The sequence below is a fragment of the Equus caballus genome, chromosome 6, assembly GCF_041296265.1.
Source record: "Equus caballus isolate H_3958 breed thoroughbred chromosome 6, TB-T2T, whole genome shotgun sequence".
NCBI classification, from domain to species: domain Eukaryota; kingdom Metazoa; phylum Chordata; class Mammalia; order Perissodactyla; family Equidae; genus Equus; species Equus caballus.
The window spans coordinates 55191628-55219116 of record NC_091689.1 but is presented as its reverse complement, the minus strand read 5'-3'; the positions used below and the strand labels follow the sequence as shown (position 1 = coordinate 55219116).

Below are 27489 nucleotides of genomic sequence, written 5' to 3'. Positions count from 1 at the left end.
TTTAGATATTCTGATGGTAGAAAAATATATATTTATATGTGTATCTGTATGCAAAGACCTTAGAATGTATACTGAAATCTTAATGGTATTTATCTTTTCATGGCAATTTTCTAGCGGATTTTGATTTTCCTCTGTTAACCAACATAAACTTTTTACATATAAATATCTTTTCTGTAAATATGTATCATATTGGTTTAAAGTAGTATTTCTTTTTAAGCTACATGAAATGTGAATATAGATCCATCAAAAGAACACAGCTCAATCAGAGGGTAATCAGCAACCAAAACAGGCAAATCCTTTAAATAATGGAAGCTTGCAAGAACAATTGCATGTAGATAAATTAGTAGTTAGACATTCCATTAAAACAAAAGGAAGATTCTCTTTTAAGGTGGAAAATATATCCTTTTCTGGAGAAATTTTGGAGAAAAATATAGGGAAGTCATTTTATAAAATGAAGTTTATGTGTCCATGGTTCTTTTTTCCACACTTGGAAAATATGAAGAGGTTGAGCATTCTTAGAGTTATTTAAGATATTTGAATGACCACCAAGATCTTTCTTAGTGTCAACGTACATTGAATGAATACATGGATGAGTGAGTGAGTGAACGAATGAATAGGTGAATAAGTGAAGAGGGAATCTAGAAGACTAAAAACTTAAGTTAAAATGGAATAAAGGAAAATGATATTCCTCCACCAAGAAAGAGTTTCCCGGTGGATGTTCTCTGGCAATAACAAACAATAATGTCACTTAAGACTAACGACATTCCTTTTTCCCTCACAAAATTGGACAATAGTTCCTGGTATCTCAGGTCTTTAACTGTTTGTTGCTAAGTTAATTGAATGCCATATGAAAATTGTCTGGCCTTCCTACCTAGGCAAGCCATGAGCTAAGGATCTTGGAGCCAACCTAGTCATGATGTTAAAAGAAGAAAAGTGAAGACAAAATTCAATGGTAAACTTCCACTTCCAGGAAAATAGGGTAGGTGTATTTCCCTATTCCTCCTGCTAAGTACTCCAAAAACCCTGGACATTTTTAATAAAACAAATAAAAGAAGACTGAAAGGTGGAGAGGAAAAGATCGATGAGGAGTCTCGGAATCAATGAAAAACATGGTGGGGAGTTCCCTGGTGAGTTTTGGCTCATCTATCCCAGACCTAGAACTGAAGAAGCTGGCAAACTGGAAACACTAACAGATGCAGATAAAACAAGTGCCCCAAAAGTCTGGTCTTTCTAGCCAAAGGACCAGGAAAGGGCAACCTGGCAAGACAGAAAACTTTTAGACAATCAGCTCTACTCTGGCCAAATACCACACACACACACACACACACACACACACACACACACACCTGTAGCCCTATCTCCACCCCTACCATAAAAGACTGAATGGGGAGCCAGATTTCCACTCTTGCCAGGCTGTAAGGAGGCATGAGTGGATAACCTAGACTTCTCCCTCCACCTGGCAGTAATGAGGCTCTATCCCTCCTTTTCCCTGCCAGAGTCACGTCCAAAAAAGCCAGACAAAACAGAAGGTTAAAATAAATTCACAGTATCATAGAATATTACCCAATTGTCCAGATTTTAATAGAATATCACGCTATATCAGGAACCAGAAAGATCTCAAGCTGAGTGAAAAAGACAATCAATAGATGCCCACATTGAGATGATGTAGATATTAGACTCATCTGCCAAATCTTTTAAAGCAGCCATCATAAAAATACTTCAATCAGAAATTATAAACTCACTTGAAGCAAAGAAAAAAATAAAATCTTGTCAAGGAAATAGAAGATATGAAAAAGAACTGCACAGATGATTTTTAGGGCAGTGAAACTATCTGTTTACCACTATATTGGTGGATACGTATCATTATACATTTGTCTAAACCCATATAATGTACATCTAGAGTGAGCCCTAATGTAAGCTATAGACTTTGGATAATAATGATGTGCAAATTAGGCTCATCGATTGTAACAAATGTACCACTCTCGTGTGATGTTGATAGTGGAGGAGGTTGTGCATGTGTCCAGGCAGTGGATATATGGGAATTATTTTCTGTTTAATTTTGCTGTGAACCTAAAACAGCTCTAAAAAATAACAGCTGTTAAAAAAACAAATGTAAAATTTAGAACTAAAAAAATACATTAATTTAGATAAAAAAACTTGGTGGATAGGCATGAAAGCAAAATGTAGGGGGCAGAAGAAAGAATCAGTAAACTTGAAGATAGAACAATGGAAATTATCCATTCTGAGTAATAGAAAGAAAATTGCCCAAGAAAAACAAACAGAGCCTCAGGGACTTGTGGGACTATAACAAAATATATTCTCATCATTAGAATCCCAAAAGGAGAAGATAAAGAGGGGCTAAAAAAATGTTCAATGAAATAATGCCTAAAACTTTCCAAGTTTGGCAAAGGACATAAACTTAGATTCAGTAGGCTAAGTCAACTCCACAAAGGACAAATCCAAAAAAATCCTTATCAAAACACATTATAATAAAACTTCTAAACACTAAAGACAAAAAATCTTGAAAGCACTGAAGGAGAAACAACACCTTACATACAGGAGAAAAACAATTCCAGTGACAGCACATATCTCATCAGAAACCATGAAAGCCAGAAGGAAGTGGCATAACAATTTTCAAGTGCTGGAAAACAAAAAAGAACTGACAAGTCAATATAGAATTTTATATATAGAAAAGATACACCTCAGGAATAAAGGGGAAATCAAGATATTCTCAAATTAAGAAAAACTAATAGAATTTGTCACCAACAGACCTAATATAAAATAATGGCTCAAAGAAATGATCTAAACATAAATGAAACAATAAAAGAAGGAATTATGAAACATCACAAAAGAAGAAAAAATATAGTAAAAAATATGAGTAAATACAGTAGACTCCCTTCTCTTAGGTTTCCTAAATTATGTTTGATGGTTGAAACAAAAATTATAACACTATCTGATGTGGTTCTAAAGGTATGTAGAGGAAACTTTTAAGACAAGTATATTATAAATGAGGGAGAGAAAAAGGAGGTAAGACTTCTGTACTTCACTTGAACTGGTCAAATGACACCAGTAGACTATGATAACTTATGTGTATATAATATCTAGAGCAACCATTAAAAAGTATACCTAGAGATGCATTCAAACACACTATAGATGGGGCCAGCCCAGTGGCATAGTGGTTAAGTTTGCATGCTCTGCTTTGGCAGCCCAGAGTTTGCCAGTTCAGATCCTGAGTGTGGACCTAGACACCACTCATCAAGCCATGCTGTGGCAGCATCCCACATAGAAGAACTAGAATAACTTACATCTAGGATATACAGCTATATACTGGGGCTTTGGGGAGGGAAAAAAAAGAGGAAGATTGGCAACTGGATGTGGGTCATATTTTCAAATCCATTAGGCCAAGGTTAGTTTTAATTTGTTTATTTGGTCATTTACATTTAATGTAACTCTTGATATGTTAGAGCATAAATCTGCCATTTTTTGGTTTTCTATTTGTTCTCTCTTTTTAAAAAATTTATTTTTCTTGTCTTTCTGTGGGTTACTTGGACATTTTGTAGAATTCTATTTTGGTTTATCTATAGTGAGTTCAGAAAGGTCGCATGATCCAAGATCAACATAGAAAAAGCAATTGTATGTCTATATATTAACACTAGATATGAAGACACCAAAATTTAAAATACAATACAATTTATAATCACTCAAAAATTAAATACTTAAGTGTAAATCTAACAGCATGTATATTACTTGTATGCTGAAAAGTACAAAACTCTGATGAAAGAAATCAAATGAGATCCATAAAAGAAAAATTCTATAAACTGGACTTAATCAAAACTGAAAAACTTTTTCTGTGAAAGACTTTTTAAGAAGATGAAAAGATAAACTGTAGACTGGGAAAAATGTTTGCAAACCACATATTTGACAGAAGAGTAGTATATAAAAATGTATAAAGAACTCTCAAAATTCAACTATAAAAGAATAGACAATCCAATTAAATCATAGTCAAAAGGTACAAACAATTATTTCACCAAAGAAGATATGCAAATAGCAAATATGCACATAAAAATGTTCAACAGCAATAGCTATTAGGGAGATGGAAATTAAAACCACAATGAGCTATCACTACACGCTAGTTAGAATGGCTAAAATTGAAAATAGTGACAACACCAAATGCTGGTGAGGATGCAGAGAAACTGGATCACTAATACATTGTTGCTGAGAATGTAAAATGGTACAGGCACTCTAGAAACAGCTTAGCAATTTCTTAAAAAACTAAATATGAAACTTCCATGCCGCCCAGCAATTGTACTCATTGGCATTTATCTCAGAAAAATGAAAATTTATATCCACATGAAAACCTGTACCCTATTGTTCACAGAAGCTTTATTTGTTAGTCCAACATTGGAACAACCCAGATGTCCTTAAATGGAAAAATGGTTAAACAAACAATGGTACCTCTATACCATGGAATACTACTCAGCAACAAAAAAGAATAAACTACTAATGTACATGATGACCTGGAGGAATCTTCAGAGAATTATGCTCAGTGAAAAAAAAGCCAATCCCAGCAGATTACACACTGTATATTTCCACTTACGTAACATGCTTGAAATAGAAAATATGTAGAAATTGAGAACATATTAATGCTTGCTGGAGGTTAGCATGGGGTGGGGGTTGGGTGGCAGGAGGGAAGTGGGTATGGCTATAAAAAGGTAACATAAGGTATCCTTGTTGTGATAGAAAGGTTATATATCTTGGGATCTCTCTATATTGTGTCTTACAACTGCATGTGAATTGTAGGGGAGGAAGAACTATTCGTCTATCCTCTAGGCCCATCTGGCTGGTCTAAGAACTAAGTTGACATGAGACAGAATAACAGGAGAAAATCAAACAAAGTTTGATGGGAGAAACCCAAGAAAATTGAGTAACTCCCCAAAATGGTGGAAGCCATTACCTTAAATACCATCTTCAGCTGAGGACAAAGGAAAATGTTAGGGGTAGTAGTTTGGGACTTCAAAGAGGAAGAAGGCAGTTTACATGGAGACGGAGAAGCAAATGTTTGATAAACAAAGTTTGCTGGGCCGTCTATAGACAATGAGACCCGAAAGAGAACTTTGATAAAAGTGGGCTTGCTAGTGTCTTCCTGCCTACCACATCTAGTTTATACTATACTATAGTTATCTTATAATATTAGCTCCTTCCTGAAACAGGCCTTCTATCTTAAATTCTTTTACGCAGTTAGAGGGAAGGTCAAAGTTTCTTTCAGAGTCTTTGTTCTTAAAAATAATCAAGCCAGGGGCTGGCCTGGTGGCGCAATGGTTAAGTGTGCATGTTCCACTTTGGCAGCCTGGGGTTTGCTGGTTCGGATCCTGGGTGCGGACATTGCACCTCTTGGCAAGCTATGCTGTGGCAGGCATCCCACATATAAAGTAGAGGAAGATGGGCACAGATGTTAGCTCAGGGCCAGTCTTCCTCTGTAAAAAAGAGGAGGATCGACAGCAGATATTAGCTCAGGGCTAATCTTCCTCAAATTAATTAATTCATTCATTAATGAAGCCAAAGAGGCACATTTTGGGGTGGCAAATTCTGATCCCCCACAAAATCTTCAATTATCTCAAAACCAAAAGTCTAATTAAAGAAAATAAAGTAAGAACAATTTTTTAAAATGTTCCAGCTTAATAGTGCCACTAAGACCCCTGACACAAACAAATACAAAATAATGCCTAGGTTAACACACCTTACATATAAGCCTCAAAAAAGTTACAGAGATAAATTTCCCCCCAGAAGTGAGATACCAATAGAAAATCACTAACCACACACACACCCCAAAAAAACACATAAACAAGTGTCAGAAGAAACAAATGCCAGAATCAGGCCACAAAGTATGCAGATATTGGGTTCACCAGTTACAGATTATGTGATAAGTGAATTTATAATGTTAAAAAAATAAAAGAGAGGTTTGAAAACATGATGAAGAAAAAATAAACTACTAAAGCTTGTTTAGTAGACTAGAAGAAAAGGTAAAACTTACAGAAATTAAAAATACAGCTCTTGGGCTGGCCCAGTGTTATAGCAGTTAAGTTTGTATGCTCTGCTTCAGCAGCCTGGGGTTCACCAGTTTGGATTCCAGGCGCAGACCTATGCACCACTTATCAAGCCATGCTGTGGCAGGCATCCCACATATAAAGCAGAGGAAGATTGGCATGGATGTTAGCTCAGAGCTAATCTTCCTCAAAGAAAAGAAGAATATAGCTCCTAAATTTAAACTCTTAATGAACAGTTTAAGCACCTTCTTTGACTTCACTGAAAAAGTTGGAGAGTTGGAAGATAAATCTGAAGAAATTATCCAGAATGCAGCACAGATAGGGAAAAAAAAACAATATGAGAAAGATATTAAGAATACAGAAGTTAATGTGAGAGGGTATACCTCTGTCTAATAGAACTTTCAAAAGGAAAGAACAGAGAGAATGATAATGGGACAATATTTGAAGAACTAGTAGTCGGCACTATTGAGAAACTATGAAAGAAGCCAATGCTCATAATCAGGATCATCAGTGAATCCCAAGTAGAATAAATAAAAATAAATATCAACCTAGAAACTTCGTGGTAGAACTGCAGAATCCAAAAGACAAAAAGAAGACTTTTAAAACAGCTAGAAAGAAAATACAAAGGAATCATGCTTACACAGATGACTCTTTAACAGGAACACTGGAAACCAGAAGACCACAGAATATACCTTCAAAGTACTGTCGCCCTAAAATTGTATAGTTAGTGAAAATTGTCTTTAAACTTATAGAAAGATTCTTACTATAATTCTTAATAAGAGCAATGTAACTACAACTCCACTGAAATGTTATTTCTCATATACTAAATAACCAACAGTCTAAAAGTTTAACAACACGTTTTGAACATGTTTTGCATGAAGGACTGTAAAGAACCAGGTATTCTCACGCGTTACAGGTAGGAGTGCCTCACGTGAAAGTTCAAAGAGGGCAATCTAGCAGTATCCACTAAAACTATAGCCCGCGTTTACTCTTTAACCCAAACATCCCCCTTTTGGGAATCTATTTCTCAGATGAACCTATGCAGCTGTAAAGTAATATATGTACAAGGTTACTCATTGTAGCAATGTTTGTAATAGCCAAAGGCTGGGAAAAAATCCATGTTTATAAAAGACTGCTTACATAAACATTAAAAAATCTACAGATGAAATACTTTGCAGGTATTAAAAAATAGGAATGAAGAAGGTCTCTATGTACAGACATGGAAATAGTCCTAGGATTTTTACCATTAAGTGATGTCAGTAGCTAAGAAAGAAAGTGACGAATGGAAGTTCATAATTCTAATGCGGGAGGAGAAAACTAGCTTTCTTTGTGATTTTTACATTTCTGTTTGTTCAGAAAAATCATACCCTCCCTAACCATTCAGGAACAGATGATTCTAATCTTATACAAACTCTTCCAAAGCAGAGAAAAAGAAACAATACTCTCCAACCCATGTTATGAGATTAGTACAACCTTGACACCAAAACCTGACAAAGGCAGTGCTTTCTCATATTGTAAAAGTAAATTACAGACCAATATCACTCAAAACATAGACGCAAAAATGCAAATGAAATATTAGCATATCAAACCTAAATAAGAAAATAACCACATCATGACCAAATGGAGTTTATTCCAGGAATGCAACTATTCAGGAACCGTTCAATGTAATAAATTATGCTGATATAATTTGCTTATTAAAAAATAAAAGTAGGGGCCAGCCTAGGGGCATAGCAGTTAAGTTTGCACACTCTATTTCGGCATCCTGGGGTGTGCAGGTTCGGATCCCAGGCACAGACCTATGCACTGCTTATCAAGTCATGCTGTGGCAGGCATCCCACATATAAAGTAGAGGAAGATGGGCACAGATGTTAGCTCAGGGCGAATCTTCCTCAGCAAAAAGAGGAGGATTGGTGGCAGATGTTAGCTCAGGGATAAACTTCCTTAAAAAATAAATAAATAAATAAAAGTAGAGTGTCCGGCCCAGTGCCATAGTGGTTAAGTTAGTGCGCTCCGCTTCAGTGGCTCTGGGTTCATGGGTTCAGATCCTGGGCACAGACCTACTCACCACTCATCAGGCCATGCTGTGGCAGCGTCCCACATATAAAATAGGGAAAAATTGGCACAGATGTTAGCTCAGGGCCAATCTTCCTGACCAAAATAAATAAATAAAAGTAGAAAAAGCATTTGATCATCTCAATATATACAGAAATGATAAAATTAAACATTTTATCAATTAATTAAAACAATTAAAGCATTGTTTTATAATTAAAAACTTAAAAAACTAAAAATACAAGGAAATATCACTACCATGATAAAAATAAAATAAAGCAAAATAAAAACTAAATCCCTACAGTGAATATCATACTTAATGGTGAAATGTCAAAAAGCATTACCTTTAAAATAACCAACATAACAGGATATATACTGTTAGGTGAAAACAGTAGATAAGAAAGGAAGGAAATAAGAACATAAAAACCTTCTTACCTCCCCACCTAGGCAAACTAAGAGGCACAACATCCCCACTCCTATTCAAAACAATACAATAAAAAGAGAATAGAAAAAACTCATTTAGTAAATGATAAGTTTTCATTTACAGAAAACTTTTTTAATCTAGCTATAAATTATTAGCATGTAATAAAACAGTTAAGTAAGGTTGCCAGATGTAAGATCAACCTAAGAAATTTTAAATTTCTATCCACAAACAGTAAGAGATTTTAGAAATACAACTTGTAGTTTACTTACCATAACAACAAACATGTATACATATCAATATATAGTAGTTATGAACAATTCTAATATATAATGCACAATTCATTTATGTAAACACTAGAAAACTTCATTTAGATACATTAATAAAAGGACTTACCATGTTCCTGAATAAGAAGACTCAATACGTTAAAGATGTCAAATATCTCCAAATTGATCGCATTCATAGATTTTAACCTTTACACTATTCTCTAAAGACACTATAGAAGAAATTCCTTTTTTTCTTTTTTTTACAAATAAGGAGGATTATAGTAAGCTCCTTTCTAACTTCTTTGCCTATATCCTAAAATATTTTGCACTTCATCCAAGTGTAATAATAAGAAGGAGAAAACATAAGAATATAAGTTCTATTTTGGTGTGGAAAGAATATTAAAGTCTGATTATAATAACATTTAAAAAGTGGGAAAAAATTGTCAGGGGATAATGGTCATCAAGACATTAATACTGAAAACTATAATAAACCACCTTATAAGACCATGTACTTTTCAAAATACTGCCACCTCCACCTTTTCTGTTAATTCCTCAAGATACTATAAAAATCCATTTATTCAATAAATATGTATTGAATTTAGACTGCACTGTTTTAGGATATGAAAATACATACATGAGTAAGACAGTTCAGTTCCTTGAAATCATAGAGCTTAAATTCTAATGGAGAAGGCAAATTAATTAGTAAACAAGATAATATCAAACAGTGATAAATTTTATAAAGAAAATAAGGCAGGATAACAGAGAATGACTGGGGAAAGAGATGTTCTTTAAACTGGGTGATCAAAAGAAATGCCTCTGGGAGGTGACATTTGAGCTGAAATCTGATAACAATGAAGACACCAAGAGGCAGTGAGTTGCAGGCAGAGGGAACAGCTGATGCAAATGCCTTTAAGTCGGTGGAACTTTGTAAGCAAGGCAGAGATAGGAGATGAGACCTGTAATGTGGAAGGTAATTATCATGCAGAGTAGTGGTTCTCAAAGAGTGGTCCACAGATCCCTTGGGTGAGGGTCCCCAAGACACTTTAGAGGGTCAGCAAAGTCAAACTCTTTTTCATAAGAGTGCTAAAATATTATTTGCTTTTTTCTCTTTGTTGACATTAGTGTTAACAGTTTAAAAGCAATAGTGGGTAAAACTACTGTAACCTCAGCACAAGTCAAAGAGTGGCCCTGAACTATACTAGTAGTCATTATATTCTTCACCCATCACATATCATTTGAATGATTGGTTGAGTTGCAAACTGAACTAGTCACCTCTTTATGGAAACCATTTTTACTTGAAAGACAAATTATGATTATTCAGACATGGATGTCTGGCAGACATTTTCTCAAAAAGTAAACCAAGTTTCAATTCAAGAAATACAGCTGGCAGTGTTTGTTACCAATGATAAAATTCAAGCTTACAGGTGAAAATTAAAACTTGGGAAAACTTGAATTTGCTACCATGAGCCTGACATCTTCTTGATACTTGAAGTCTTTTCTAATGAGATCAAGGATGATATAACAAATGGGATATTTTGATATTATATAATGAAACGTGTTAACATTTGAAAGATCTGCATAAGTCAATGAAACACTATTTTCCAAATTAACCAATGCCTGATGTTAGAAATCATGCATGTGGGAAAGACTCATTCAAAGTGCAAGACAGCCCAATAGCTTTTCAGTATATCAGAGTGTGAAAGTTCCTTAATATGGTTCCATATTTCAAATTGCAACTAACCTTGAAGAACTACCACTTGTCAAGTTTGGGTATAGAAGCAAAGAAAATCTGACAATATCTGAAAAAGCTGTTAAAATAGCTCTCCCTTTTTTAAGCTGCATATCTGTGTTAGACCAGGTTTTCTTCATATACTTCAACCAAAATAATAAATTAAAACATTGGATGCAGAAGTAGATATAAGAATATAGCTGTCTTTTATTACAAAGTTATCAAGGAGACTTGCAAAAATGTAAAACAATGCTATTCTTCCTGTCAACGTTTTTTTGTTTTAGAAAATAGTTATTTTAATAAAAATATATTTATGTTAATATGTAATGCACTTAATGTTATTATTTAAAATGAATTAACAAACATTTTTAAATTGTCTATATTATACAGGAAATGTTTACTTTCAATCTATATTATTTTAAGTTTGCTATATTTTACATAGTAAATATCAATAGTTAAAGCCAACATAAACAAAAGCTCTTGGGTTCCTCAGTAATTTTTAAGAAGAGCGACTGAGATCAAAAAGTTTAAGTATTGCTGATGGAAAACACATTCTTTTCAAATGCACATGGATCATTCTCCAGGATTGATCACATATTAGGCCACAAAACAAGTCTCAATAAATTTAAGAAGATCGAAATAATACCATGCATCTTTTCTGACCACAAAGGTATGAAATGAGAAATCAGCGACAGGAAGAAAACCAGAAAAGCCAAAAAATGTGATTAAACAAAATGCTAATGAACAACGATTGGGTCAATGAAGAAATCAAAGGAGAAATCAAAAAATTCCTGGAGGCAAATGAAAATGAAAATACGGCATGCCAAAATCTGTGGGATACAGCAAAAGCAGTTCTAAGGGGGAAGTTTATAGCAATTCAGGCCTACCTCAACAAAGAAGAAAAATTCCAAATAGACAATCTAAAAGTGCATCTAAAGGTACTGGAAAAAGAGCAACAAACAAAGCCCAAAATCAGCCAAAGGAAGGAAATAATAAAAGGCAGAGCAGAAATAAATGAAATAGAGACTGAAAAAACAATAGAAAAAAATTAATGAAACAAAGAGCTGGTTCTTTGAAAAGATAAACAAAATTGACAAACCCTTAGCTAGACTCACCAAGAAAAAAAGAGAGAAGGCTCAGATAAATAAAATCAGAAATGAAAGAGGAGAGATTACAACGGACACCTCAGAAATACAAAAGATAAGAGAATAGTATGGAAAGCTATATGCTAACAAATTGGATAATCTAGAAAAAAACGGATAAATTCTTAGAAACAAACAATCTTCCAAAACTGGACCAAGAAGAAGTAGAGAATTTGAATAGACCAATCACCAGTGAGGAGATCAAAACAGTAATCTAAAACCTCACAAAAAATAAAAGCTCAGGACCAGATGGCTTCCCTGGTGAATTCTACCAAACATTCCAAGAAGACTTAATACCTATCCTTCTCAAACTCTTCCAAAAAAACTGAAGAGGAGGGGAGGCTTCCTAACTCATTCTACGAAGCCAACATTATCCTGATACCAAAACCAGATAAGGACAAGGCAAAAAAAGAAAATTACAGGCCAATATCACTGATGAACATTGATGCAAAAATCCTCAACAAAATACTAGCAAATTGAATACAACAATACATTAAAAATATCATACATCATGATCAAGTGGGTTTTATTCCAGGGATGCAGGGATGGTTCAACACCCACAAATCTATCGATGTGATACATCACATTAACAAAATGAAGAATAAAAATCACATGATCATCTCAATAGATGCAGAGAAAGCATTTGACAAGATATAGCATCCATTTATGATAAAAACTCTAAATAAAATGGGGATAGAAGGAAAATACCTCAACATAATAAAGGCCATATATGACAAACCCACAGCAAATATCATTCTCAATGGAGAAAAACTGAAAGCTATCCCTCTAAGAACAGGAACCAGACAAGGATGCCCACTGACACCACTCTTATTTAACATAGTATTGGAAGTCCTAGCCAGAGCCATCAGGCAAGAAAAAGAAATAAAAGGAATCCACATTGGAAAAGAAGAAGTGAAACTGTCACTTTTTGCAGACGACATGATTTTATATCTAGAAAACCCTAAAGAATCCACCAAAAAACGTTTAGAAACAATAAAGGAATACAGTCAATTCACAGAATACAAAATCAACGTACAAAAATCAGTTGTATTTCTATACACCAACAACGAAGTAGCAGAAAGAGAAATTAAGAATACAATCCCATTTACAACTGCAACACAAAGAATAAAATATCTAGGAATAAACTTAACCAAAGAGATGAAAGATCTGTACACTGAAAACTATAAAAGATTGTTGAAAGAAATCGAAGAAGACACAAAGAAATGGAAAGATATTCCATGCTCTTGGATTGGAAGAATTAACATCGTTAAAATGTCCATACTTCCTAAAGCAATCTACAGATTCAGTGCAATCCCTATCAAAGTTCCAACAACACTTTTCACAGAAATAGAGCAAAGAATCCTAAAATTTATATGAAACAACAAAAGATCCTAAATAGCCAAAGGATTCCTGAGAAAAAAAGAACAAAGCTGGAGGTATCACACTCCAGAATTTCAAAATATACTACAAAGCCATAGTAACCAAAACAGCATGGTACTGGCACAAAAACAGACATACAGATCAATGGAACAGAATTGAGAGCCCAGAAATAAACCCACACAGCTAATATTCAACAAGGGAGCCAAGAGCACATGATGAAGAAAGGAGAGTCTCTTCAATAAATGGTGTTGGGAAAACTGGACAGCCACATGCAAAAGAATGAAAGTAGACCATTATCTTACACCATGCAAAAAAATCAACTCAAAATGGATTGAAAACTTGAATGTAAGACCCGAAACCATGAAACTTCTAGGAAAAAAATAGGCAGTATGCTCTTTGACATTGGTCTTAGCAGCATGTTTTCAAGTACCATGTCTGACTGGGCAAAGGAAACAAAAGAAAAAATGAACAAATGGGGCTACATCAAACTAAAGAGCTTCTGCACAGCAAAGGAAACCATGAACAAAATGAAAAGACAACCTAACAACTGGGAGAAGATATTTGCAAACCATATATCTGATAAGGGGCTAATATCCAAAATATACAAAGAACTCATACAGCTCAACAACAAAAAAACCAACAATCCAATTAAAAAATGGGCAAAAGATCTGAACAGAGATTTCTCCAAGGAAAATATACAGATGTCCAACAGGCATATGAAAAGATGCTCAATGTCATTAGCTATCAGGGAAATGCAAATCAAAACTACAACGAGGTATCACCTCACTCCAGTCAAAATGGCTATAATTAACAAGACAGGAAACAACAAATGTTGGAGAGGATGTGGCGAGAAGGGAACGCTTTTACACTGCTGGTGGCAGTGCAAACTGGTGCAGCCACTATGGAAAGCAGTATGGAGTATCCTCATAAAATTAAGGATAGATCTACCATATGATCCAGCTATCCCACTGCTGGGTAGTTATCCAAAGAACTTGAAAATGCAAAGGCATAAAGATACCTGCACCCCTATGTTCATTGCAGCATTATTCACAATAGGCAAGACTTGGAAGCAACCTAAGTCCCCATCAAGGGACAAATGGATAAAGAAGATGTGGTATTTATACACAATGGAATACTACTCAGCCATAATACATGATGAAATCTGGCCATTTGTGACAACATGGATGGACCTTGAGGGTATTACGCTGAGTGAAATAAGTCAGAGGGAGAAAGTCAAATACCATATGATCTCACTCATAAATAGATGATAGAAACAACAACCAACAAACACATAGCAACGTAGATTGGATTGGTGGTTACCATGGGGGAAAGGGGAGGCGAGAGGGCAAAAGAAGTGATTAGGCTCACATGTGAGGTGATGGACTGTAATTAGTTTTGGGGTGGTGAACATGATATAATCTACACAGAATTTGAAATATGTTATGATGTACATCTGAAAGCTATCTAATGTTATAATCCAATGTTACTACAATAAAATAAATTTTAAAAAGTAAATAAATAAAAAATAAACTAAAAAAAAGAATTGCTGATGTAAAGTTATGAATTCAGGTTCTACTGAGAGACAGTACAGTGTACTGCTTAAGAATGTAGACTCTAGAGCCAGATTGCTCAAATTGGAATCCCAGAACCAACACTGAACTTGTGTATGACCTCAAATTATTTAACCATTCTTGCCTCAGTTTCCCCATATGAAAAAAAGGGATAATAATGAAACTCATCATAGATTTGAACTATGATTGAGTCCATTTGTATAAAGCACTTAAATTATGTCTTTGGTAAATACTGTTATGTGTTTATTATCATTATTATAATAAATATAATGGCAAGCCACTGAGAGTTTTAGGAAGGAGTAGTACATAATCCGATTTAGTATTTTAAAAAAATCTATTGGCTGTTGTGTAGGAAATGAATTGTAAGAGGACAGAATCTGAAGCAAGGAGACCAGTTAGGAGGCTCTGACAGTATCTGAGGCAAGAGATATGGTTTGGACTAGATTGGCAATAATGGAGACAGAAAGAGTGGACCGTTTTTAGAAATGTTATAGCAGGAGGGCTAATAGGAGTTGCCTCCCTATTGGATGTGGAAGATGAGGGAAAGAACAGAATCAAGAACCACTCCTAGGATTGGGATTGAATAATAGGGTGGATGAGGATTCCATTTCCCAGGAGAGTGAAGACTAGCAGAGGAGCAAGGTACAACAGAGGGATGCAACCCATAGTTCTGTTCTAGACATGCTCTGTTTGAGACTTCCCTTCCACATCCCCAAAGAAACATCAAGAGTTGGGTTTTTGAATCTGGAGTTCAGGAAGACATCAGGGTTCAAGGTGTAAACTTAGGTTCAAGCATCATGTAGAGATTATAGAAAGCCGTGGATGAGCTCTCCCAGGAAGAAAGTGTAGACAGTGATGCGTAGCAGAACATGCCTCCCCCAAAATGCTGCTTTGGAGTGTTAAGTATTTTCAGCCATGGACACTTGGAAAACAGCAAATGCAAGGAGAGGATTTCTCTGAACTCGCCTTATCTGCCTGAAGACAGATCCTCCAAAAGGAATTCAATTGTCATAAATCCCCTCCCAGGAAGATTCATCAACCAAGGAAGACTGACTCTTCTCACAGGAGAGGAAACTAGAAGCAGATACCACACCCAGACAAATTTGTCAAAACTATCATATCCCCAATATACTCTTCTAAGGGCCCATTGGTCCTTCCTAAAAACCATTCTCTCTCACTTATCTTTTGTTAATCTGTCTTTTATTACAGGTGTCTCAGCTAAGAACTCAGAAAAGTAGAGGTAAAATTACTCCCCCCACCCTCCGCCCCCGCCACAGCAGCTACTGGGACACTCCATTTTTATAATTTCTTTTTCATAAAAGCTAGCTAAACAAGATGGGTTGTGTGGTGCAGAATTATATACTTATAAATTAAGCACTCTCAAGTTTTTGCTGTTTTCTCTTCACCTGTTTTGCTCTCTTATGTCTTTTATCCTTGTACAGTTCTTTTATACCTTTATATGTCACATTTTCTTATTTCCCTCCAAATTTCCTCATTCTCTTTCCATAAGCTATTTTTGTTATCTAAGTTGGTCTAATTTCTTGCCCTCCAGATGACTCACCCTGTGCCCACCTCACCAGCTCCCAGCCCCCGGTCTGTGTTAATAGACTCAGAATAGAAAGAGATTTGCTTCTGGATCAGCAAAACCGATCCAAATTCTGGCTCCACCACTTACCCCCCATGTGATCTTGGACTCAAAGAGTTTCCTTCCGCTGTGAAATGGAGATAATAAAACTCTCCAAAGTACAATTGGGGAGAGAAAACGAAATAGTGGCTATGAAGAGAACTGTTAGAGGGCCGAGTGTCCAGAAGGTGCTCAACAAATGGCAGATGTTAATTCTTATGGCATTTGAGCTTTCTCCCACTTCCGTTTTAGTGACACTTTTATGATTTTTCCAGGCTCTTATCTTCAAACCCAGTAATTTTCATTTTAACTATAAATATCTTCTTTGTTTGTTGCCTGCCTCACATACAGACATTGATGCCTGTAAATGTGGTTATGTGAGCACTGAGCAGCGCAGGAGGCATAGCTGGTTTGATGAAGTCGAGCCCTCTATCCTCGGCTCAGACCTCCACGTTATCATCCTTTTCCTCTATCCATCTTTCCTGAGCTTCCATGCTAGGTCTCAGCCCTCTCCACCCTCTCAGCAATCTTCTTCACCAGGCTCTTTAAGTGTTCCATTTAGGAATTTTTCTCTCTTTGTCTGAGTATATTATTTCAGGAACCCTTCAACTGGAACAGGGCGATTTTGAAACTTGTCTCTCAGCTGCTGTCAGCTCTTCCTCCTTTTTTAAAGTTAAATTCGAGTCTCCATCAGCAGCACCACACGCCCTGAGTGGCAATTATACAGCAATAGATAATACACATGAAGATTGACACCAGAAACTTCTTGATCCAACTCCCTCTATTTTCTCATGATAAGATCCAAACTTCCTGCATCATTATCCTTCCTGCTAATCTCGTGTTTACGCTTCAATCTACCCTTAAAGCTTTCTCTCTATAAAGTTTTGCTAAGAATTCTCACTAGCTTCCACATTCACATCTTTAGCATAATTATATTTTCTTTCCTGACAAATTTACAGCTTTGTACTTTGTTTTGTTGACTCTTAGCTTCCGCTTCTCTGGAAAACGACTTAATTTAAATACTCTCACTTTTTATTTCACAGGGATGTTGTAGGTGCCAGCTATAAATGGGCCTGGCTTCTTTCTCACTGTCTATTTTACATCTTTACTTATCAAGGTCATTCCATCACTATCTAGATCTCTGAGAGTTTAAAACCCTAAAAAGACGTTTGAGACCTGAAAGAAAAAAGTCTTGGCTCCAAAATACAGAAAGATAACTGCAAAGTCAAAATCAATATGTTATTCCAATAGCAAAACTATAAAACTCTTTTCAATTTTTAAAAGGAAAATGATATGTGTGGAATGTTGTTCCGTTTAATACATTTGATATAACGTTTTTTTGGGCAACCGATTTTTGCAGTCTTGAGGGATTAAGAGGACTTTTCTCTCCCTTGATCTTCTTATCACTTTAAATCTAATCTTATTCCATCAGGAATCTGTTCATCTTTCAAATAATTTTGCCAAGTTTTAAGCATTCAGCAAATTAAGTTTTCCTAATCTCATACATAATACAAAAAGGAATATCTACATTTCAGAACTTCTATTCTTTCTTTCAAATACATCCTTCTGGTTCACTATAAATATACTTCACACAATAAAGAACTGTATCTAAATAAATGTAGTTTAAACTTTTGTTCCTGTGGTAGATTCCAAATATTTGTTTTAAGGATAATTTTTTAATCACATCTAGCCATATCACCATTTCTTGACTACAACTGAAATTTCTTCCCACTATCATTCTTTTCTAGTATAAAGTTGGCATGTACTTAAATTTTTCAATTAATTTCAATTAAATAAAATTTCAGTTACAGTTAGAGAATACATACTGACTGTGCACGAAACTGGCACAAAGGAAGGAGTAATCAATTCTGCTATTTAGAGAATGGCATCAAGGAATAACAATAACTAACAGTTTTTGAGCACCTACTATGTGACAGGAACTTACTACTTTCTAACTTAATTAACACAAACTTCCCCACACTGGAATTTTTGAAGTTCACAGCAATGATCATAACTTAATTTTCATTTGTTGTTGCTCCTGTGAGTAGTTCTAGATGTTTCTAGGTGTGTCTTGAATATTGCCCAATAAGCCTATTTATCCTGGGTACTACTAGGGACCCACTGAGCATGAGGATCTCCAACGGGTTCTGTCCCATGGCAGGTGCAATTTGCTAATATACTGAAGTCCCCTACTGGGTGCTGCCACAGCTCCAGCAGGCCCTGACACCACCATGGAGGACCTTTAAAGTGCCAGAGCAGGGTGTCAATCTTTGACCAAGTAGGGAACAACATCCCTCACCTTTCTGTGATGGACCCTGTTAGAGGCCCCCTACGCAATGATGTCCATGACGTAACATCCTACTGAGTGCTTTATCAGGTTGTTCTTCCAGTAGTTCATTCCAGGTCTTTTTCTCCCTTGAACTAAGACATGAGTGTATGGGCCAGAGTGGAGACATTTGATTAATATGGCAATGAAGCTTTACAGTTCAATACTCGGCTGTTTCCCTGGGAACAAATACCTTCAATGTGGCTCTTCAACCCCAGGTAAGTGGATGCCGTCTGGTCAAATCCCACCAATCGTCTGGCACACCTACCCACATCCAAACTCCAACAAGGGTTGCCGCTCAGGCTTATTGGCTAGAAGAGAAATTAAATTTATTGTAGAAATGAGAAAACTGAAAATCAACAACTTTAGGTAGTTAACCTGCCCAAGTTCATATGCTCAGCAAACAGCTGAAACAGGATTCAAATCCAGCTCCAAGTTTTCTGGCTTTTTGTTTTTTGTTTAAGAATATCAAACTGTATCCTAGAACTCAGACAAGGGCCTCTTTATCACAAGGTATATCATTCTGTTCTTTAAATGCTTGCCCTCCCTTTCCAACCAACTTCGCAGGGTGCATCGATAAACAACACTGACCATGACTCTGAGGAGTTTACACTGCAGGGAGCTGATCACTGTCTTCTTTCCTTTCTTCCCAAGCCATCATTTTAATTTATATACCTATGGGGAAGTCATCTTTCAGCCTCTCCAAGGGGGAAAAAAAAACAAACAAGAGTAATATCTGGCTTCTCTACAGGAAGATAAAGGGTTTGTCAAGACTGAAATATCAGCCCAACTAACCACTCTTTGGCAGCCAAGGGAATGGACTGTGCCTGTTTTCTTCTGCTGCGTTTGAGGTCAGAGAAAACAAATAAAGCTATTTCCAGACCACAGAGAACTTTATTACAGCTGAGACACATGACTACTGTCTCCAACACACACTGCCTGTAGTATATCAACACAGCCACCTGGCCAGAGGAGCTGCTCCAAGAGTCACTAGGAAATTTAACAGAATTCCATCCACCCCTGGCAAGTATGTAACAGTCACCTACGCCAGCTCTTCCCGAGCACATAGGAATACTGTACAAAGTGGGCTCACGAAGGAGGGAGAGGAAGACATTGCTCAGGGATTAACTAGAGTTTCTTTTAGAGTAGGGGTGGGGAAGACTCCAGGAAACAGGCATCGTAAGGAAAAGAAACAAGCTTGTCAGCCTGAAGCCCCCAGCACTGGTGCTAGATTTATTTACAGCCGTGGTCTGCAGTAGTGATTTGGGGGGTCAGTGGGGTCACCCTAGCTTGTGATCTAGATAAGATTACTTTGAATCTCATTGTATACTTGTAGAAGGTCCCAAAGCTCTCTCTAATATTTCATCAAACCCTGATGTCTTGAGCTACCGTGTTCATCTTTGATTTCAGACTTCTGCTGCTGCGAATTATTTAGCCACACCATTCCTGTGCTTACCCCAACAACCTAGACACAGATCTGAGCACTTTTCCATAATTCCCACAAATCAGGCAAGTTGTATATGGCATAGACTTGACGGAAGGTTTGGGAAGGGTTAACCAGTTTTACCAGTTTTAAATGCCCACTAGAATACAATTATCATGAAGGCAGAAATTTATTCATTCATGCTATAACTCGAATGCTGAGAACAATTAGAGGGTGCTCAATAAATATCTGTCGTATGGATGAAGTAAGGTATCGCTTCCTCAGGAAAATACAAGCAACCTCATGTTTCTTTTATGCATCCGTGTTCTTAAAAGTCTTTGGCCTCCATCCCACTAGGCCTTTCTCACTGGCCATTTCTTTCTGTGTAGCTCCCAGCCTCTTGCCATCTTATTGGTTCCTCCTTCCGTCTCTCCTCCTCACTCCTTTCTTCCTGGATTGGTCCTGGGAACTTCAAATTTTCCTCATTTTATTATATAAAGCAATTTGCATTTCTCTACGCCTGACTCAGAAGGTTTGCATATCCAAACCCATCTGAGTGCTCAGCAAAACCATGTAGCCTTTTAGTTACCTGACTGCACCTGGCATTATGTTACCCTAGGTGAATAGGACCAGTATTTCCTTCACAGGAGAAACAAATCAGCTAAAGCAGGAATCATTGAAAATTATGTATTTATACCTTACAATATTTATTTTATCTCAAAACATGCTCACGTTCATTATTCCCCAATTGTTTGATGTCAGGTCAAGGAATTTTCTTTGAGCACGAGTCCCCTGACTGGAGCTGTGAATCAGCTTTCCTGAGTAAACCACGGCCCTAGCGCATCTTGTACTATTTTTAGTGTTTGATATTTTAAGGCAATTGACAAGCTCTCTAAGGGCAGAATTTAAAAAGAATTTTTTTGTGTTTTCCCCAGTGTTTCATAGCAGTCTTGCCACAGCGATTTTCTTAGTAATTTGCCTTTGTTTAAGATTTCCAGTGGTTTTTATATGTATTTTATCAGATGACATAACACACAATTAAGGATATAATTTAATAAATAAATTTGGGCACAAACACAAAGGACCATTGGTAAACAAATGACAACTGGAGGGAGTGGAAGTACATGTGTCCACTGGCCGCAGGCATTCAGTGTGTATTTCAGTTAATCTGGTGAGAAATACTTTACTGTAGCCATTTTTCCTCCATAAATTCGGATCGGGGTCTCTATCTTTGTGCTTAGTAAAAAACACTTTCATGTTTTAGTTCCATTAGTTGGTAAAGTTCTTTTCGGAAAACTCATTTTTGCATCTCCACTGAGATCACGAGACTAAAGAAGGTGAGGACGACTGAGAGTGTGGAGCCGAGGTGTGTGCCTCCAGGCCTGAAGTGAGAAAGGGCTCTTAGTAGGAAGCATACAAAAGAGACCCAAAGTGTTGCCAGAAACCGAGTGGCACATGCAGATGCCTTGTTCAGCTGCCCCTTCCCACGCGGAGTAATTTCCCTTCTTTTCTCCTATCTTTAGAGGTTTCATGTTCTATTGAAGAGTGTGTCTCATAAATCTGCCAACTCAGATGTTTCATTATTTGCTTCTGACCCTTGAAACTCTCCCAGCAGAACTCTCCTCCTTTTCATTATGATCTACATGCTAGGAGTTTTACAACATAAAGAAGACACATAAATGTGTCTGGGAAGGACTGTTTTCTTGGTCCCTCACATCTGAAAATCTTTTCCTGGTTATATGCCATAATCAGAGGATTCCCAGAACTGCGTCTACCTCCTGTCTTCAAATATGAATTAAAAGCACCTGGCAGTTATCTACCTCATCCCCACCCTGACATGGCCTTCCTTCATATTTGCAATTTCCAGACTAAATTTTTAAAAAACAAAAACAGTCTACTCTTTCTTCCTACTGGAGAAAGTGGGAACGGCAACAAGTTAAGTTAGAAAACCAAGTGTGAGTCCCAGCTTGGACCAAATATGCGACATACAAAATCATTACCTCTAGCACGGTTAACCACCCTTGCAATGGCCATGTGCCTCTCTACAGCCTGATGTTCCATTCTTCCTGACATCCACTAAAAGTCTCCAGGGAACACCCACTCCTGACCACTATCGGTCACTCACCACCACCTACCCTACCCCATAAAACAACCCCAGAACCTTCCTTCTGGATCAGAGCTGAATCCTGTGACGGCCTCCCTCCAGGAAACAGCAGAATTGTACCCACCCTATTCCACATCGACCATTATCTGGAACATGGGCCCTTGTTCAGCATTTTCTCATCTCCATACTGCTATGCCATGATCTGCAAATGCCTCCATATCCTCTATCTCTTCTTAGACTGTTCCATACACCTCCCGGCTATGTTTGGAGTAGGAGGGATGATGTCTTAGGGATGGGGTGCACAGAGGTGCAAAGGCCCTAGTAATATTTTATATCTTAGGCTATAATGTAGGTACTTGAGTGTTCATTTTCTTATTCTTTTAATTTCTATCCATTCATTGCAGATACATCTTTATATGCATGATCTACTTCATCATTTAAATTTATTTTTTTTAAAAACAACTTCTGGGGGCTGGCCCAGTGGCACAGCGGTTAAATGCGCACGTTCTGCTTTGGCGGCTCAGGGCTCGCCGGTTCAGATTCCGGGTGCGGACATGGCACTGCTTCGCAAGCCATGCCCAGGCGGCATCACACATACAAAGTAGAGGAAGATGGGCACAGATGTTAGCTCAGAGCCAGTCTTCCTCAGCAAAAAGAGGAGGATAGGCAGCAGATGTTAGCTCAGGGCTAATCTTCCTCAAAAAAAACAAACAAAAAATTTCTGTTCCTTTGAGATATATACCATCTAGCCATGACACTCTCTATTCCTTTTCGTCAACCACTGTCAATTGCTCAAGTCCTGGTTATTCTCCCTCATTTATTGTTACGTGAATGAATCTCCCTCTCCAGCAAGGGCCTGCTATCAATCTGGTTGATTTTAATATCCAATAGGTGACCTGCCCAGCAGATTGGACTCCGAGCTCCTTGAGCTCCTTGGTTCACAGACATATTCCTTCCCCCTCTCTCAGCCACCCTGAACTGCTCAAATCAGAAATGCAGAAAATCCACCCTCTTATTCAAACACTACCCTTCCAATGCTTGTCTGTCTCAGTTGTCCTCTATTCACCTGTATGTCGACCTTGTCTACCTGACTGGGACTTCCATTCCTTCAGGCCTTCTTTATGCCTTTCTCCCACTCCCCTCCTGTATTTACTTCCATTCTTGTTCAGCTTAGATTCTGTAGTCCATCTCTCCACTCTTTTGACTCTTCCCTTTTTTTCTTTTTTTACCCATTTGTCCTTTCATTGTACCCTCCTGGAAAAACTCCATACCTGAAAAAGCCCAATCATTCACTTTCCTGTACTTGCTCTTGAGCAGCTGAACATTGCTGGAGAAAATCATAAAACTGGAATGAGCAGGGCCACAGTAAATTCAGTCACTAATCTACTGATCTCACCACTCATCCTGCAAACAACCTTATGATGTGTCTCTTACCAGTCCCTTCTCTCACTCATCACAGTAACTTGTCACGTCCCTCCCCCTCCTCAAACCTCTGACCCCCAGCTCTTCTTTCATTCTCAGCAGATGACTCAGTTCCTTATTCAGAAAATAAATTTAAACAATCATACACAAACTACCTCATCTTCTAGACCAAAAGTCTAGAAATGTACATGTATCTACAACCATCCTACAACACTTTCTTCCTTTTATAAGAGTTGTTCCCTTCCACTGTGCTTGGAATCCCGTTGCCACCCATTTTCTTGGAGCCATCCTCACTTAATTATGTCTCCTCTCCCACATTTGCCACCTCTTCCTCTCCATTAGCTCCTTCTTATCAACATTTAAATAACTAAATTTTACCCTTAAAAATCCTCCCATAACCCTACTTCCCCTTCTGGTTATCACTCTCTCTCTTCCCTCTGCCTCTGGTAAGAGAGGCATAACTTCTGGTTGTTTTCAGTAACTGAGTAGATTTCTAGAACCAGCCTATTCTTCAGGTCCTGGCCTACTATAAAATGATGATAATCACAGTACTGTACCATTCAGTTCTACTAATCCCTTCCATTGATGTTTGGTTCATTGAGTACCCAAAACGCATTTCTTCTTTTACCTGTGATGACTAGTAGAATCAGGGAGGCTAAGCCAAGGGAACCAGAGTGTTAATACCAGGTAACTCCTGTTCTGTTCCAGGAGGTCTGGAGGCAGACTTCCCATAAGCACTCACACGATCTCTACAAGTCATGTCCTGAGAACGTTCATCCTCCTTGTAGGCCCTGCAAGGGAGGAGTCAACTCCCAGTACTAAGGTGTCATCAGTTGTCACATAGAAGGTCAGTAAAGGACCACTCAAGTTACCTGAAAAGTGCTACAGCTCAGAGTTAATAAATTTTTTTTGGAGAGTCACCACCACTTTGATTGAATTTATCAGCAATTCACATATTATATTTGGTGAGTTTTAAACAGTAAATAAAATTACTTCTAGGAAAACGTTTAGTGCTAGTTAACACTTCTTTTTCAAAATTTTAAGATTTTACCCCCAGCTTTATCGAGGTATAATTGACAAATAAATATTGTATGTATTTAAGGTTTAAAACCTGATGTTTTGATATACGTCTACATGGTGAATCAAGCTAATTAACATATCTATCACCTCACATAATTATCATTTTCCTTCTTTTTATTTTGTGGTGAGAACACCCATGATTTACCCTCTTAGCACATTTCAAGTATACAAAACAATATTGTTAACAATAGTCATATTAGTATACGTTAGATCTCCAGAACTTATCCATCTTGCATAACAGGAACTTTGTATTCCCTAACCAACAGCTCATTTCCCTCTCCCCTCAGCCGCTGTCAAACCATTCTACTCTCTGCTTTTATGAGGTTGACTATTTTAGAGTCCACATATAAGTGAGGTCATATATTTGTGTTTCTGTGTCTGGCTTATTTCTTTCAGCATAATGTCTCCTCTAAGTTCATCCATGTTGTTGCAAATGGCAAGATTTCCTTCTTTCTCGTGGCTGAATAACATTCCACTATACATACATACATACATATATATATATATATATATATATATGCGCCACATTTTCTTTATCAATTCACTCATCGATGAACATTTAGGTTGTTTCTGTATCTTAGCTATTGTCATTAATGCTGCAATGAACATGGGAGTGCAGATATCTCTTCCAGATACTGATTTCATTTCCTTTGGGTATACAGTATGTATGCACCACATAACAATGTTTTGGTCAGTGACAGGCCACATATACAACAGCAGTCCCATAAGCCTAGGTATGTCGTAGGTTATACCATTTGGGTTTGTGTAAGTATACTCTATGATGTTTATACAAGGACAAAATCACCGAACACATTTTTCAGAATACATCCCTGTCATTAAGCAACGCATGACTGTATACCCAAAAGTAGGATTGCTGGATCATAAAGTATTTCTATTTTTAATTTTTGAGAAGCCTCTATACTGTTTTTTATAATGGCTGTACCAATTTCCATCCCTACCAACAGTGTGCAAGGATTTGCTTTTCTTTACATCCTTGCCAACAATTGTTATGTTTTGAATTTTTAATTATACCCATTCTAACAGATGCGAAGTAATATCACACATTAATTTTGCTTTTCATTTCACTGATATTAGTGATGTTGAGCACCTTTTCATATACCTCTTGGCCATTTTTATGTTTTCTTTTGAGAAATGTATGTTCAGGTCCTTTGCCCATGTTTTAATCGTTATTATTATTATTCTTATTTTTGCTATTGAGTTATAGAGTTCCTTATATTTTGGATAGTAACGCTTTATCAGATAATATGGTTTGCAAATATTTTCTCCCATTCTGTAGGTTGCCTTTTCACTCTGCTGTTTCCTTACCTACGCAGAAGCTTTCTAGCATGATGCAATCTCACTTGTCTATTTTTGCTTTTATGGCTTGTGCTTTTGGCGTCACATCCAAAAATTCATTGTCCACAGCAATGTCAAGGAGTTTTTTCCCTTTGTTTTCTTCTAGTAGTTTTACAATTTGGGGTCTTACATTTAAGTCTTTGATCAATTTTGAGTTGTTGGGGTTTTTTAAATATAGTGTGAGATAAGGGTCCAAATTCGTTCTTCTGCATGTGGAAATCTAATTTCCCAACACTATTTATTGAAGAGATATGCTTGTCCCACTGTATGTTCTTGGCACCCTTGTCAAAGATCAATTGACTGTAAATGCATGGATTTATTTCTGGGCTATCTATTCTGTTCCATTTGTCTATAAATATATTTTATAGATATCAATACCACATTGTTTTGATAATTGTAGCTTTGTAATATATTTTGAATTCAGAAAGTGTGATGCCTCCAGCTTTGTTCTTTCTCAAGATTGCTTTGGCTATTCATAGTCTTTTTGGGTTCCATATGAATTTTAGGATTGTTTTTCTATTTCTTTAAAGAATGCCATTGGGATCTTGATAGGGATTGCATTAAATCTTGTAGATCACTTTGGGTAGTATGGACATTACGACAAGATCAATTCTTCCAATCTATGAACATGGCCTGTCTTTCCATTTATCCGTATCTTCTTTAATTTCCTTCATCAAAGGTTTATTTTTTTTTATTTTTTCAAGGAAGATTAGCCCTGAGCTAACATCTGCCAATCCTCCTCTTTTTTCCTGAGGAAGACTGGCCCTGAGCTAACATCTGTGCCCATCTTCCTCTACTTTATATGTGGGACGCCTACCACAGCATGGCTTGACAAGTGGTGCCATGTCCGCACCTGGGATCCAAACCAGCGAACCCTGGGCCACCAAAGTGGAACGTGTGCACTTAACCGCTGTGCCACCAGGCCGACCCTTCATTAACGTTTTATAATTTCAATGTACAAATTTTTCACCTCTTTGGTTATGTTTATTCCTAAGTATTTCATTCTTTTCGTTGCTATTGTGAATGGGATTATTTCTTAATTTTCTTTTCAGATAGTTCATTGTTTGTGTATAGAAATGCAACTGATTTTGTATGTTTATTTTGTATCCTGCAACTTTACTGAACTCATTTTTTAGTTCTAACAGTTTTTTTGTTGCGTCTTTGCCATTTCTAGAAATATGATCATGTCATCTACAAACAGAGATCATTTTACTTCTTCCTTTCTGATTTGGATGCTGTGAAATAATAGAGAAAAAAATATATACAGGTCTTTGCGCCCTGGTTTCTAGCACAAAGCTCTCAAAATTCTTATAATTTCCTGAGTGATAAGAGCACTAGGAACATGTTCTGTTCTAACATTTGCTCTTTGACCCTAGTTCCTGACACAGAGCTAAATCCCTTGGAATTTCCTGAGTGATAGGACTGCCTTTTGTCCTAATGAGACAACTGTTTGTGGCTCCAGAATAGCTTCAGGACGGGAGCCAGTCGCCAGAAAGACCAAACCATCCTTAGAAGCTTGGGACTTTCTGTCCCAACCCCCATTCTCTGGGAA

General features: G+C 37.0%; 1 protein-coding gene across 4 annotated transcripts in view; it reads left to right on the top strand.

The window, feature by feature from the left end:
- The window catches only part of GUCY2C (guanylate cyclase 2C), a 156974-nt gene that overhangs the window by 48335 nt on the left and 81150 nt on the right, over window positions 1-27489 (top strand). The window contains exon 2 of one of the 4 annotated variants that reach the window (XM_070269971.1): window positions 876-979. The exons of the other annotated variants lie outside the window; for them this stretch is intronic. The gene's annotated coding sequence lies outside the window, so the exon portion shown is untranslated. The remainder of the gene's footprint in view (window positions 1-875; window positions 980-27489) is intronic. 4 annotated transcript variants of the gene reach the window in all.